The sequence below is a fragment of the Eleutherodactylus coqui genome, chromosome 6 (genome assembly GCF_035609145.1).
Source record: "Eleutherodactylus coqui strain aEleCoq1 chromosome 6, aEleCoq1.hap1, whole genome shotgun sequence".
NCBI classification, from domain to species: Eukaryota; Metazoa; Chordata; class Amphibia; order Anura; family Eleutherodactylidae; genus Eleutherodactylus; species Eleutherodactylus coqui.
This window is the reverse complement of record NC_089842.1, coordinates 152,535,355-152,550,519: the sequence shown is the minus strand read 5'-3', so window position 1 is coordinate 152,550,519 and position 15,165 is coordinate 152,535,355.

The following is a 15,165-nucleotide window of genomic DNA, read 5'->3' as shown; positions in this document are numbered from 1 at the left end:
GGTTTTCAGAGTTTACAGATTCAGGCTGTTCATGGGTTAAAAATATAGTCTGTGGATATGCATCATGACGTTGTTAGAACCAAACTTGAAAAATAAGTTGCTAAGGGCCATGTTGCTGCCCACTTATGATAGTCTAAAATTGGCAAAAGGGCAAATATTTCCACTTTGGGTTGTCCCCCAAAAAAGGATCCGAATAGTTTTCCTATTCTTCATCATTTCTCCTGCCGCACTAATTTGTCACTCAGTGATGAGAGATACTAATTTATCATCAGATGAATATACTTCTTTTGATTCAGCATTGGTTTTGTTAGGGCGCTCAGGTCAGAATGCCTTATTAGCCAAAGCCGATATCAGATCCGCTTTTCACCTTTTACCGGTGTGTCCTTCTGGCTATAAATTCTTTAGGTTTCCAGTCTAAAAGCAAGTTTTGCTTTGATATCTGCCTCCCTACGGGATTTTCTTTATTCTTTTTTTTTTACCTTGAGGCCTTGTCGTCCTTTTAGAGGGGGTGTTACACAAGCGTTTCCATCAGTTGGCATCATACACTATTTTAACGATTTTTTATTTATCGGTCGTCCAGATACTGCTGAGTGTAAAATGGACCTTGCTGGTTTCTGTAAGATTGTGGACTTTTTTGGTATTCCTCTTTCACATGAGAAAACAGTCTTAGGGCTAATGCCCACGGCCGGATTTCCGACGCGTAAAATAACCAGCGGCATGTCCTATTTGCCGCGGGAATAGGTGCGGACGGCTTCCATTGTAGTCAATGGAAGCCGGACATCACGCTATACTTCCGCTGTAGCACAGTGGAAGTATAGCATGAATAAGCGTCCTGCCCACTGCCGGCCTCGTCATATGACACTGCCGGCGCGTCATGCGCTGTACTGCGTATACGCGTCATGCGGGAGCTGCGCAGCGGATCCGGAGGTGAGTATACGGTCTTGGGGGGGGGGGGGGGCAATTGTCCTTTGCCACAAGGGTGATTCTGATTGTTCACATTTTTCCTTGTAGATTGTTTAGTGCCACTAAGGCCTCTCTCACACAGGGCGTTTGGAAAAACGCTGCGTTTACGGCGCTTTCAGCACAGCTGAAAACGCTGCCCATTAATTTCAATGGGAGACACACAGCTGAAAACGCCCAAGAATGGAACATGTAACGCTTTCAAAATGCAGCGTTTTTCAACGCAGTGTTTTCAGCCTTGTGTGAGCAGCCCCATTGAAATGAGTGGGAGCCTTGTACAGCGTTTAGCACAGGGCTGAAAAGGCAGCGCTAAACGCTGTACAAAAACGCCAGTGTGAGAGAGGCCTTAGGGCCTTAACCCTTTGCAATCCAATTTTGTATTCAGGGTTTCCTAGGGGGTTTTCTCTTTCTGCCATTATACAATGGCGCCATCTGCTGGCTAGAGCCCGTACTGCGGTATGGGAAATGCTGGAGAGGCCCCTGACAACAGAGCGGCCAGTAATATACAGTAAGAATACCCTGCCGGACGTCTTCCGACATCAGAAGCTGTACAGCTTTTAATCAGAATGTCTTCAGACGTCAGACAGTGGATTGGAAAGGGTTAAATCTCCTTCTTCACATGTGCATTTGTCTTTAACCTTGATGGAGGACTTGGCAATTTGATTAGAATTTTTGTCTGATTTTAACCTAATGGTCTTTCAGTTTGGTAAATTGATTTTGCCGAAGCCTCAGAATTGTGTTTATTTACTGATGCATCAGGTACTCATAAATACGGTGTTTTCTGGGATGGGCATTGGTCGGCTGAGCAGTGGCATGTTTCCTGGGTCAAACGCAGCGTGACTAAGATTTTAGTGTTTGTAGAGTTATTTTCTGTGGTGGTGGCAGTGGACATTTGGGGTTAGTATGTTTTTAATAAGTGTATGCAGTTAAATACTGTCAAAAACTGTATTGTTTTTGCAATTTTTTTGTCATTGCGGATGCCCTATCTCATTTTCATATGCAGAGATTTCGGGAAGCAGTACCAGATCCAGACATGATGGGCTTAGAGTGTCCAATACATCTACGGGGTCTAGCTTGTTCAGTAGATTGTCAGTCAGCCTGGAAACTATGTTCAAAAGTTTGTTCTGATAGCTTTACTCATGATGTGAATGTATCTCTATCCTTTTTATTTTTTGTCAAAGTCAATCATACAATTATGTTATGAATTTTTTAGCTGGCCGCTGGCTACCTGAACCAAGTGGGGATTTGGGTTCAATTCCCGCTTGGTTCAGGTAGCCAGCTCAAGGTTGAGTCAGCCTTCCATCCTTCTGAGATCAGTAAAATAAGTACCCAGCAGGGGGTAAAGATGACTGGGGAAGGCAAACCACCCTGTAAAAACAGTCTGCCAAGAAAACATCACAATATGATGTCACCCGAGGAGTCAGTCATGACTCGGTGCTTGCACCAGGGGACTTTACCTATCTTACCTCAATTTAGGTTAAACACTTGGCGTTGCAAGGCGCTTGGGCCCAATTGTTGGTCTCCTGCTTCCTTTAAGTTATTAGGTGAATCAGTCTCACGGTTGCTCTTCAGAGAAACATTGTTTCATTTTGGCTTTTTTTATTTTTACTTTTTGGTGTGCTTTGCACCAAGCTAGTCCAATGTTTCTCTGTCCCCTCTATTATCATCAGATGTGTGTCTCAGTGAAGGTTTCATTAAATTATTTAAAGGGGTTGTCTCGCGGCAGCAAGTGGGGTTATACACTTCTGTATGGCCATATTAATGCACTTTGTAATATACATCGTGCATTAAATATGAGCCATACAGAAGTTATTCACTTACCTGCTCCGTTGCTAGCGTCCCCGTCTCCATGGATCCGTCTAATTCTGATGTCTTCTTGCTTTTTTAGACGCGCTTGCGCTGTGCGGTCTTCTCCCCTTCTCCTAGGTCCAGGCAAGAGCGGCATTCTGGCTCCGCCCCTTCTACGCGTCATCGCGTAGCTCCGCCCCATCACGTGTGCCGATTCCAGCCAATCAGGAGTCTGGAATCGGCAATGGACCGCACAGAGCCCACGGTGCACCATGGGAAAGGACCCGCGGTGCATCGTGGGTGAAGATCCCGGCGGCCATCTTGGTGAAGGAAGAAGAAAGAAGAAGGAAGACGTCGCAGAGCGGGGATTCGGGTAAGTAATATGTTTTTGGTTTTTTTTTTAACACATCCCTTGTGGTTGTCCTGCGCCGAACGGGGGGCCTATGGAAAAAAAAACAACCCGTTTTGGCGCGAGACAACAGCTTTAAAGAACTGTCTAGTGTTATTCATTCAGAATTGGGACCGCTACAGAAGCTGCCACTTTGGGCTTTAGTGAAGAAGCAATACTAAAAATTGGGTGATTAGATTCTATGTGCATTAGGCCGCCTGCAGATGAGCGGAAATCCCGCCGCGGGATTTCCCGCGGGATTTCCGCCGCTGAAAGTCTGCATAGGAGTGCATTACAATACGCACTCCTATGCAGACGGCCGCGGTTTGGCCGCGCGAAATCTCGCGCGGCAAACAAACCGCGGCATGTTCTAATTTTGTGCGGAGCACGCACTCACCTGGCCGCCGGCTCCGGTCTGCGCATGCGCCGGCTGCGCGGCAGCCGGCACATCAAAGAGCCGGGGCCGCCAGGCGCGGGTGAGTACGCGCTCGCCCCTGCAGGCTCTGGGGTCGGATCGCGCGGCGAGATTTCTCGCTGCCGGATCCGACCTGCTCGTCTGCAGGCGGCCTTAGGCTGTATGTTTGGCCAAATTTGAGAACAGTTTAATAGTTTTTCCTTCTTTAGATGTTGCAGAGTGATATATTTGGATAATCGGTCACTCCTTTGTTTTTTAGGCCCTGAGGAGGGCTTTGGAGAGAAGGTACACTAGGAATTTTGCATTGGATAACTCTAGATTTCACATTTTTGGTGGCAGTGCTCGAGGTTTAAAATTAGGTAAATTATTAGGAGTGAGAGGGGTATTTGGCCTGTCTCTGACATTTTAATTTTGCAGGATGAACAAGTTATGGAACAAATGCACGCAGACATGCAGCACCTGGGCCATAGAATCTTGCAGGTTGAGGAGACACAAGAAAGCACAGCGGCCATTTTAGAAACACATAGGCAAGCTATACAGGCACAAGCTGACCAAATAACAAGCAGTATCATGCATATTGACGACCTGGAAAACAGGAATCACAGGAATAACTTAAGAATACGCGGTCTGCCAGAAGAAATAGAAGGGCAACACCTAGAAACCTGGGCACAATCATTTTTCCAGCAGTTAATAGAATACCCAGCAGAGCGCCATATCGAAATCGACCGCATTCATAGAGCCCTGGGCCCCAAGCCAACGGACCCCAATAGACTGAGACACGTTATTTGCAGGATCCATTTTTTCAAAATAAAGGATACCATTCTCCGTAAAGCCAGAGAAAAAGGGGACTTGAACTACAAAGGCAAACCAATTATGCTCTTACAGGATCTTGCTAGACATACCCTGCGTCTAAGTGGGGCCTTAAGACCGATCCTAACAGCTCTGAAGAATCAGGGAGTCCCATATAGATGGGGATTCCCCTTTTCCTTAACGGCCAGGAAAGATGGGAAGACAGCCACGTTTCGTACCCTAGGGGACTTACCGAACTTCCTGGGCTCACTGAACCTGCCAATGATATCGCTACCAGAGTGGCCCGAAACACCGACAGTAGTAGCGCCCACCGCCCAGGAACAGTGGAAAACCATACCAACAAGATCACGACGAGAGAGGCGTGCACCAGTAGATGACACCACCTGACTTAAGACCCTCAGACCCCATTGAAACAATCCTCATCACGCGAGCCACAAAGAGTGACTGTTTTCAAGTTGACTAACTCATTCATGCTACAGTTCAGCAACCATAGCAGTAAAGTTCTCCTCCCTTTTTGTTTCTTGTACCACCCTTTACTTAATGGCTCGGGGGGAGGGGGGAGACATGGCGGGGACGAAGGAGGAACGGACAACGGACATGGGATGTCATGGGGTTCACCCCCTCCCCCCCCCCCCCCCCCGCCGGACATCAGCAAGATAGCCTGAACACTACCGAACGCCCCTACCTCAAGTCCGTGGAACAAGAAACTATTTAGTTCTCGTTAAAAATTTTATTGCAGTTCTAGATAATGTTAACATTAACATTAATATCGGTGCCTCATGAGTCAGCAAATAAGGCCCGGAACGGAGGCCTATTGCATATTAAAAACTCCCAAACCTGGGGTGGGACGCGGGAGATTACAGCTCACATCAGCCGTCCCTTCACGCCTCCCATCCTATGTGACCAAATGCACCCAGTGCACATACTGGCAACTGTTGGGCCAGTAGCTCACCTACTCAATACGAGCAGCGGCTTAATGCTGCACAGGGGTCGCCCCGCGGCCCCCCTCTTTTCCTCACACCTTCACCTCTTACTATCTCCTCTCTCAGTCGTCTCTCCTTACCCTACCTCCAAACACCCCTCTAACTCTCCAGACCGACCTGTAAGAAAAGATACCCAAACTGAAACCAGATGGCGGACCTAAATTTCTGTTCGTATAACACGAGGGGCCTGAACAAACCGGCCAAGAGAGGGCAAATTCTTGACCACTTACATAAGAAAAAAATAATGATAGCCCTCCTACAGGAAAGCCACTTTCAGGATACGAAAATACCTAAATGCAAGCACCGACACTACACTACATGGTTTCACAGACCCCACCCAACTAAAAAAGCTGGCGGCACCTCAATTGCTATCCATAAAGGCCTACCTCACAAACTCATATTCTCAAAGGTGGACGAAACCGGGAGATTTGTATTCATAAAGATACTGGTTCGTAATGAAGTCTTAACGTTGGCAAATGCTTACTTCTCTAACCAGGGTCAGCAACAGTTCGGCATCCGGATGTTGGGGGCATTGGCGGAGTTCGCAGACGGATCCAATATCATCCTTGGAGGCGATTTTAACCTCAGCATGGACCCAGTACGTGACGCATCTGGGGGTAAGTCGGGGACTTCCCCATCAACCACACACAAACTTAGAACAAAACTAGCAAACCTCAGACTGATAGATATGTGGAGGACACTACACCAAGGGGAGAAAGATTACAGTTACCGCTCAGGCGCACACAATAGTTACCACAGATTAGATTATCTGTACATATCGCACAGGTTACTAGATAGATCATGCTCCAGTCTGGGGTTCCCTGAGGACAGGTAGAAGGGATAGTGCGTCATACAGCTGGCGTTTGAACGACAACCTGCTGGATGACGTAGCCTGTAAGCAGGAAATACAACAAAACATAGACGAATTTAGAACCAATCATGAAACAGACCCCACCCCAACCCCCATTAAATGGGAGGCCCTTAAGTGCGTTTTAAGGGGAATATTTATTGCGCATGGGGCAAGACTTAAGAAGCTCAGAACAGCCAAGCTCGAGGAACTAATGGTGGACCTCGATAAATTAGAGACAACTAACAAGTCATCGCCGACAGATAATATTGCTGCAGAAATATCCTCTAAGCGGATGGAAATACTCCGCATATTAGACCAGGCATCTCTCTGTCAGCGAGACAAATTAAAAGGGAGGTTTTATGAATTTGGGGATAAGTGCGGAAAGGGACTGGCAAGAGCCTTGAACCCTAGAATACAGCAGTCATATAAATTCGCAATCAACAAACCAGGAGAGGGGTTGGTACACCACAATACCGGCATACTAGAAAGCTTCCAAACGTTCTATCAGGACTAGAGATGAGCGAACGTGTTCTTCCGAGCTTGATATTCGTGCGAATATTAGGGTGTTCGGGATGTTCGTTATTCGTAACGAACACCATGCGGTGTTCTGGTTACTTTCACTTCCTTCCCTGAGACGTTAGCGCGCTTTTTTTGGCCAATTGAAAGACAGGGAAGGCATTACAACTTCCCCCTGTGACGTTCAAGCCCTATACCACCCCCCTGCTGTGAGTGGCTGGCGAGATCAGGTGTTCGCCTAATATAAAAGTCGGCCCCTCCCGCGGCTCGCCTCAGATGCCTGGTGAGTTAGCTGAGGGACAGTGCTGTTTGTACCGGAGCTGCTGTAGGGAAAGAATTGGTAGTTAGTGTAGGCTTCAAGACCCCCCAAAGGTCCTTATTAGGGCCACTGATAGCTGTGTGTTGGCTGCTGTTATCAGTGCCATTTTTTTTTCTCTCAAAATCGGCTCTGCAGAGCGTTGCACCTGGCATTAGGGACAGAAGTGCTGCATAGGCAGGGAGAGTGTTAGGAGTGAGTGTAGCCTTCAAGAACCTCAACGGTCCTTTCTAGGGCCATATTTATCCGTGTGCAGTACTGTCCAGGCTGCTGTTAGCTGTGCTGCATTTTTTTTTGCTTCTCAAAATCGCCTCTGCAGAGCATTCCACCCTCCATTGATACTGCAGGGAAAGAATTGTATAGGCAGGGCGACAACACAGTTATTATTCATAGAATATACGCAGTGCTGCCTTTTGCTTGTAAAACAAGTGAAAATAATTCTATTTGTCCTGCCTCTGTCCGTCCTAACGCCGGTGGACACGTGTCGGCTGCGTGTGCAACCTGTAAAAATCATACGCACCCAGCTACGTTTTACTCCTGGCTTCGCCATTTGCTTTCCTTAATTGGGAAAAAAAATACCTGCTCTGCCACAGTTAATAACTCTGCTACCCTCACGTTCTGTGACACATTAGCAGGAAAACAGCACAGTTATTAAACTTCTCATGTTCATAGAATATACGCAGTGCTGCCTTTTGGTGCAAAAAAACGGAAAATAATTCTATTTGTCCTGCCTCTGTCCGTCCTAACGCCGGTGGACACGTGTCGGCTGCGTCTGCAACCTGTAAAAATCATACGCACCCAGCTACGTTTTACTCCTGGCTTCGCCATTTGCTTTCCTTAATTGGGAAAAAAAATACCTGCTCTGCCACAGTTAATAACTCTGCTACCCTCACGTTCTGTGACACATTAACAGGAAAACAGCACAGTTATTAAACTTCTCATGTTCATAGAATATACGCAGTGCTGCCTTTTGGTGCAAAAAAACGGAAAATAATTCTATTTGTCCTGCCTCTGTCCGTCCTAATGCCGGTGGACACGTGTCGGCTGCGTCTGCAACCTGTAAAAATCATACGCACCCAGCTACGTTTTACTCCTGGCTTCGCCATTTGCTTTCCTTAATTGGGAAAAAAAATACCTGCTCTGCCACAGTTAATAACTCTGCTACCCTCACGTTCTGTGACACATTAGCAGGAAAACAGCACAGTTATTAAACTTAGATTATTCATTCACTAGAGGCAGTGGGGCCTTTCGTCTGCTGCTCCTCCTTCCTCCCAGCCTCCTCACTCCACTACAATAACACCTGCTCAGGAGCGGGAACACTCCCAGGAACTGTTCTCGGGCCCCTGCTTAGATTGGGCAGCAGCGGTTCCTCTCCCACCAGAGGAGTTTATCGTCACTGATGCCCAACCATTCGAAAGTTCCCGGGGTCCGGGGGAAGAGGCTGGGGATTTCCGCCAACTGTCTCAACAACTTTCTGTGGGTGAGGAGGACGATGACGATCAGACACAGTTGTCTTGCAGTGAGGTAGTAGTAAGGGCAGTAAGTCCGAGGGAGCAGCGCACAGAGGATTCGGAGGAAGAGCAGCAGGACGATGAGGTGACTGACCCCACCTGGTGTGCAACGCTTACTCAGGAGGACAGGTCTTCAGAGGGGGAGTCAAGGGCATCAGCAGGGCAGGTTGCAAGAGGCAGTGCGGTGGCCAGGGGTAGAGGCAGGGCCAGACCAAATAATCCACCAAGTGTTTCCCAAAGCGCCCCCTCGCGCCATGCCACCCTGCAGAGGCCGAGGTGCTCTAAGGTCTGGCAGTTTTTCACAGAGACGCCTGACGACCGACGAACAGTGGTGTGCAACCTTTGTCGCGCAAAGCTCAGCCGGGGAGCCAACACCAACAGCCTCACCACCACCACCATGCGCAGACATATGATGGCCAAGCACCCCGCAAGGTGGGACGAAGGCCGTTCAGCGCCTCCGGTTTGCACCCCTGCCTCTCCCCCTGTGCCCCAACCTGCCACTGAGATGCAACCCCCCTCTCAGGACACAGGCACTACCGTCTCCTGGCCTGCACCCACACCCTCACCTCCGCTGTCCTCGGCCCCATCCAGCAGTGTAGTTCAGCGCACCGTCCAGCCGTCGCGAGCGCAAGCGCAAGTACGCCGCCACGCACCCGCACGCTGAAACGTTAACCGTCCGCATAGCAAAATTCATCAGCCTTGAGATGCTGCCGTATAGGGTTGTGGAAACTGAGTCCTTCAAAAGTATCATGGAGGCGGCGGCCCCGCGCTACTCAGTTCCCAGTCGCCACTACTTTTCCCGATGTGCCGTCCCAGCCCTGCACGACCACGTCTCCCGCAACATTGTACGCGCCCTCACCAACGCGGTTACTGCCACGGTCCACTTAACTACGGACACGTGGACAAGCACAGGCGGGCAGGGCCACTACATCTCCCTGACGGCACATTGGGTGAATTTAGTGGAGGCTGGGACAGAGTCAGAGCCTGGGACCGCTCACGTCCTACCCACCCCCAGAATTGCGGGCCCCAGCTCGGTGGTGGTATCTGCGGAGGTGTATGCTTCCTCCACTAAAGCACCCTCCTCCTCCTCCTCCTCCTCCTCTGTCTCGCAATCAAGATGTGTTAGCAGCAGCATGTCGCCAGCAGTCGGTGTCGCGCGGTGTGGCAGCACAGCGGTGGGCAAGCGTCAGCAGGCCGTGCTGAAACTACTCAGCTTAGGCGATAAGAGGCACACGGCCCACGAACTGCTGCAGGGTCTGACACAGCAGACCGACCGCTGGCTTGCGCCGCTGAGCCTCCAACCGGGCATGGTCGTGTGTGACAACGGCCGTAACCTGGTGGCGGCTCTGCAGCTCGGCAGCCTCACGCACGTGCCATGCCTGGCCCACGTCTTTAATTTGGTGGTTCAGCGCTTTCTGAAAAGCTACCCACGCTTGTCAGACCTGCTCGTAAAGGCGCGCCGGCTCTGTGCACATTTTCACAAGTCCCACACGGACGCTGCCACCCTGCGCACCCTGCAACATCACTTTAAGCTGCCAGTGCACCGACTGCTGTGCGACGTGCCCACACGGTGGAACTCTACGCTCCACATGTTGGCCAGGCTCTATGAACAGCGTAGAGCTATAGTCGAATACCAACTCCAACATGGGCGGCGCAGTGGGAGTCAGCCTCCTCAATTCCTTTCAGAAGAGTGGGCCTGGTTGGCAGACATCTGCCATGTCCTTGGTAATTTTGAGGAGTCTACCCAGGTGGTGAGCGGCGATGCTACAATCATTAGCGTCACCATTCCTCTGCTATGCATCTTGAGAAATTCCCTGCAAACCATAAAGGCAGCTGCTTTGCGCTCGGAAACGGGGGCGGGGGAAGACAGTATGCCGCTGGATAGTCAGGGCACCCTCCTGTCTATTTCTCAGCGCGTACAGGAGGAGGAGGAGGAGCATGAGGAGGATGAGGAGGAGGGGGAAGAGACAGCTTGGGCCGCTGCTGACGGTACACCGGCTGATTGCCTGTCATCCTTTCAGCGTGTATGGCCTGAGGAGGAGGAGGAGGAGGAGGAGGAGGATCCTGAAAGTGATCTTCCTAGTGAAGACAGCCATGTGTTGCGTACAGGTACCCTGGCACACATGGCTGACTTCATGTTAGGATGCCTTTCTCGTGACCCTCGCGTTGCACGCATTCTGGCCACGACGGATTACTGGGTGTACACACTGCTCGATCCACGGTATAAGGAGAACCTGCCCACTCTGATTCCCGAAGAGGAAAGGGGTTCGAGAGTGTTGCTATACCACAGGACCCTTGCGGACAAGCTGATGGTAAAATTCCCAGCCGACAGCGCTAGTGGCAGAAGGCGCAGTACCGAGGGCAAGGTAGCAGGGGATGTGCGTAGATCGAGCAGCATGTACATCCCAGGCAGTGCAACAGTCTTTAAGGGCCTGGCCAGCTTTATGGCTCCCCACCAAGACTGTGTCACCGCTCCCCAGTCACGGCTGAGTCGGCGGGAGCACTGTAAAAGGATGGTGAGGGAGTACGTAGCGGATCGCACGACCATCCTTGGTGACGCCTCTGCCCCCTACAACTACTGGGTGTCGAAGCTGGACACGTGGCCTTAACTAGCGCTGTATGCCCTGGAGGTGCTTGCTTGTCCTGCGGCTAGCGTCTTGTCGGAGAGGGTGTTTAGTGCGGCTGGGGGAATCATCACAGATAAGCGTAGCCGCTTGTCAACCGACAGTGCCCACAGGCTAACACTCATCAAGATGAACAAAGGCTGGATTTCCCTAGACTTCTGTTCTCCACCAGCGGACAGCAGCGATACGTAAGCAATACGTAGGCTGCACCCGCGGATGGAAGCTACGTTCTCTCTCACCATCCAAAACCGGGACATTTCTGCTTCATCAATCTGTGTCTAATATTCCTCCTCCTCCTCCTCCTGCTCCTCCTCCTGAAACCTCACGTAATCACGCTGAACGGGCAATTTTTCTTAGGGCCACAAGGCTCACTCAAATAATTTTTCTGAACACTTTTTATGTTTCAATGCGCTTAAAAGCATTGGAACTTTAACTAGAACCAATTTTTCGTTACACTGGGCTGCCTCCAGGCCTAGTTACCACTTAAGCCACATTAACCAAAGCGATTAATGGGTTTCACCTGCCCTCTTGGCTGGCCATGGCCAATTTTTGGGATGTACATTAGTACTGTTGATACAGCAATTTTTGTGGGCCCTCGCCTACAGTGTAATCAAATTAATTTTTAGCCCACCTGCATTACAGCTGACGTTACCTCAGCTGTGTTGGGCAATGCAATGGGATATTTTTATGTACCGCCGGTGGGTTCCAGGGAGCCACCCATGCTGTGGGTCCACAGGGAGTTGTAACTGCATGTGTCCACTTCTAAAGAACCCCAGTCTGACTGGGGCATGCAGTGTGGGCCGAAGCCCACCTGTATTACGCACGACATTACTACCTCAGCTGTGTTGGGCAATGCAATGGGATATTTCTATGTACCGCCGGTGGCTTCCTGGCACCCACCCAGGCAGTGGGTCCACAGGGAGTTTAACCTACATGTGTCCACTTGTAAAGAACCCCAGTCTGACTGGGGCATGCAGTGTGGGCCGAAGCCCACCTGCATTAAGCACGACATTACTACCTCAGCTGTGTTGGGCAATGCAATGGGATATTTTTATGTACCGCCGGTGGGTTCCAGGGAGCCACCCATGCTGTAGGTGCACACGGAGTTTTTAATACATCTGTACACTTCTAAAGAACCCCAGTCTGACTGGGGCATGCAGTGTGGGCCGAAGCCCACCTGTATTACGCACGACATTACTACCTCAGCTGTGTTGGGCAATGCAATGGGATATTTCTATGTACCGCCGGTGGCTTCCTGGCACCCACCCAGGCAGTGGGTCCACAGGGAGTTTTTAATACATATGTCCACTTCTAAAGAACCCCAGTCTGACTGGGGCATGCAGTGTGGGCCGAAGCCCACCTGCATTAAGCACGACATTACTACCTCAGCTGTGTTGGGCAATGCAATGGGATATTTCTATGTACCGCCGGTGGCTTCCTGGCACCCACCCATGCTGTGGGTCCACAGGGAATTATAAATGCATCTATTTCCACTTATAAAGAAACCCAGTCTGACTGGGGCATGCAGTGTGGGCCGAAACCCACCTGCATTAACCCTTTCCAGTCCACTGTGTGACCTGTGAAGACATTAGGGTTTAAGGCTGTACAGCTCCGTTGTTGGTAGACGTCCGTCGGGGTTCTCTTACTGTATATTGCCAGCCTCTCTGCTGTCGGAGCCTATCCTACGTGTCAGCTCATGCAGTACTGGCTTTAGCCAGCATATAGCGCCGTTGTATAACGGCAGAAAAAGAGTAAGCCCCCTAGGAAAACCATATACAAATTGGATTGGAAAGGGTTAAGCACAACATTACTACCTCAGCTGTGTTGGGCAATGCAATGGGATATTTCTATGTACCGCCGGTGGCTTCCTGGCACCCACCCATGCTGTAGGTGCACACGGAGTTTTTACTACATCTGTACACTTATAAAGAACCCCAGTCAGACTGGGGCATGCAGTGTGGGCCGAAGCCCACCTGCATTAAGCACGACATTACTACCTCAGCTGTGTTGGGCAATGCAATGGGATATTTCTGTGTACCGCCGGTGGGTTCCAGGGAGCCACCCATGCTGTGGGTCGACAGGGACTTCACAATAGGGAGTTGTACCTGCCTGTGTCTATGAATTAAAAAGCCCGGTCTGACTGGGGCATGCAGACACCTTGACAGAATGAATAGTGTGTGGCACATAGGTTCCCCATTGCTATGCCCACGTGTGCAGCTCCTGATGGCGGTGGCACAGGATTCTATTTCTCATTGCTTCTGTACAGCATTGTGGGCTTTTAAAGAGGGTCGCTGCCTAGCCGTGCCAACCTCTGCAGTGTGTGCCTGCGGTCCCTCGTCATGGCAGACGCAATTCTAAATAGACATGAGCGTGGTGTGGCATGAGGGCAGCTGAAGGCTGCCCAGGGACACTTTGGTGTGCGCTGTGGGGGGGAGGGGGGGCGGTTGGGCAGCATGTAACCCAGGAGAAGTGTCAGTGGAGTGTCATGCAGGCAGTGATTGTGCTTTGTTGGAGGTAGTGTGGTGCTTAGCAAAGGTATGCCATGCTAATGAGGGCTTTTCAGAAGTAAAAGTTGTTGGGAGGGGGGGGGGCCCACTCTTGCCGGTATTGTGGCTTAATAGTGGGACCTGTGAACTTGAGATGCAGCCCAACATGTAGCCCCTCGCCTGCCCTATCCGTTGCTGTGTCGTTCCCATCACTTTGTTGAATTGCCCAGATTTTCACACATGAAAACCTTAGCGAGCATCGGCGAAATACAAAAATGCTCTGGTCGCCCATTGACTTCAATGGGGTTCGTTGTTCGAAACGAACCCTCGAGCATCGCGGGAAGTTCGTTCCGAATAACGAGCACCCGAACATTTTGGTGTTCGCTCATCTCTAATCAGGACCTATATAACTTGGAGGAGGGACAGGGAGAACAGGGGCAGGAACTAATAACCGAGAGGAACACGTACATCGCAAAACATACTGCTAATCAGATCCAAGACCCCGACAAACAGGCCCTCGAAGGAGACTTTACACTACAGGAACTGAAGGAGGCAGTAAGGTCACTAAAAATAGGCAAGAGCCCAGGCCCAGATGGCTTCACACCCCGCTTCTTTATAGTATTTTTTGACCAACTGGCCCCTATGATGTTGGAAGCTTTTAATGCCATCTCCAGGGCTTGCCCCTTCCCGAAACAGGCCCTACAGGCAGTAATCACGGTCCTTCCCAAACCCGGAAAGGACCCTGCCCAATGTGGAAGCTATAGGCCGATTTCGTTGTTGAACGTCGACACAAAATTATTCTCTAAGATGCTCGCGGGCCGCCTCCAGCCCCATATCCCCAACCTGATACATGGGGACCAGGTGGGATTTGTACCCGGCAGGGAAGCTGGAGATAACACGATAAGAACACTGTCACTCCTGTCCAGGGCTAAAGACACAGGAGAACCATTATGTCTCTTAACGGTCGACGCAGAGAAAGCGTTTGACAGGGTGGGATGGGGGTTCCTGGAGGCGGCCCTCGAGCAAATTGGGTTGGGCCCACGGTTTCTGGGATGGGTAATGGCACTATATACCAACCCCTCAGCCCGGATTAGAGTCAATGGAAGGCTATCACAACAACTTCAGATTAAAAACGGCACGCGTCAGGGTTGCCCCCTGTCCCCCTATCTATACATTATTGTCATGGAGACTCTGGCAAACTCCCTGCGGGCGAACGAGAGCATTAAGGGAGTACAGACGAACAATGATGAGCAGAAAACAGCCTAATACGCCGATGATCTGCTAATCTATATATCCAATCCTAGAATTGCCCTCCCAAATATATTGAAGGAATTTCAACTATTCGGCCGACTCTCAAATTTTAAGGTGAACCTGAGCAAGTCCGAGATCCTCAACGTAAATATCCCAGAAGATGAAATAGAGGTAATTAGGTCCGCCTTTCCATTTACATGGAATAAGGACAGTATTAAGTACCTAGGAATAACAATCACACCTGATATAGCTGACTTGTTCCGAAAA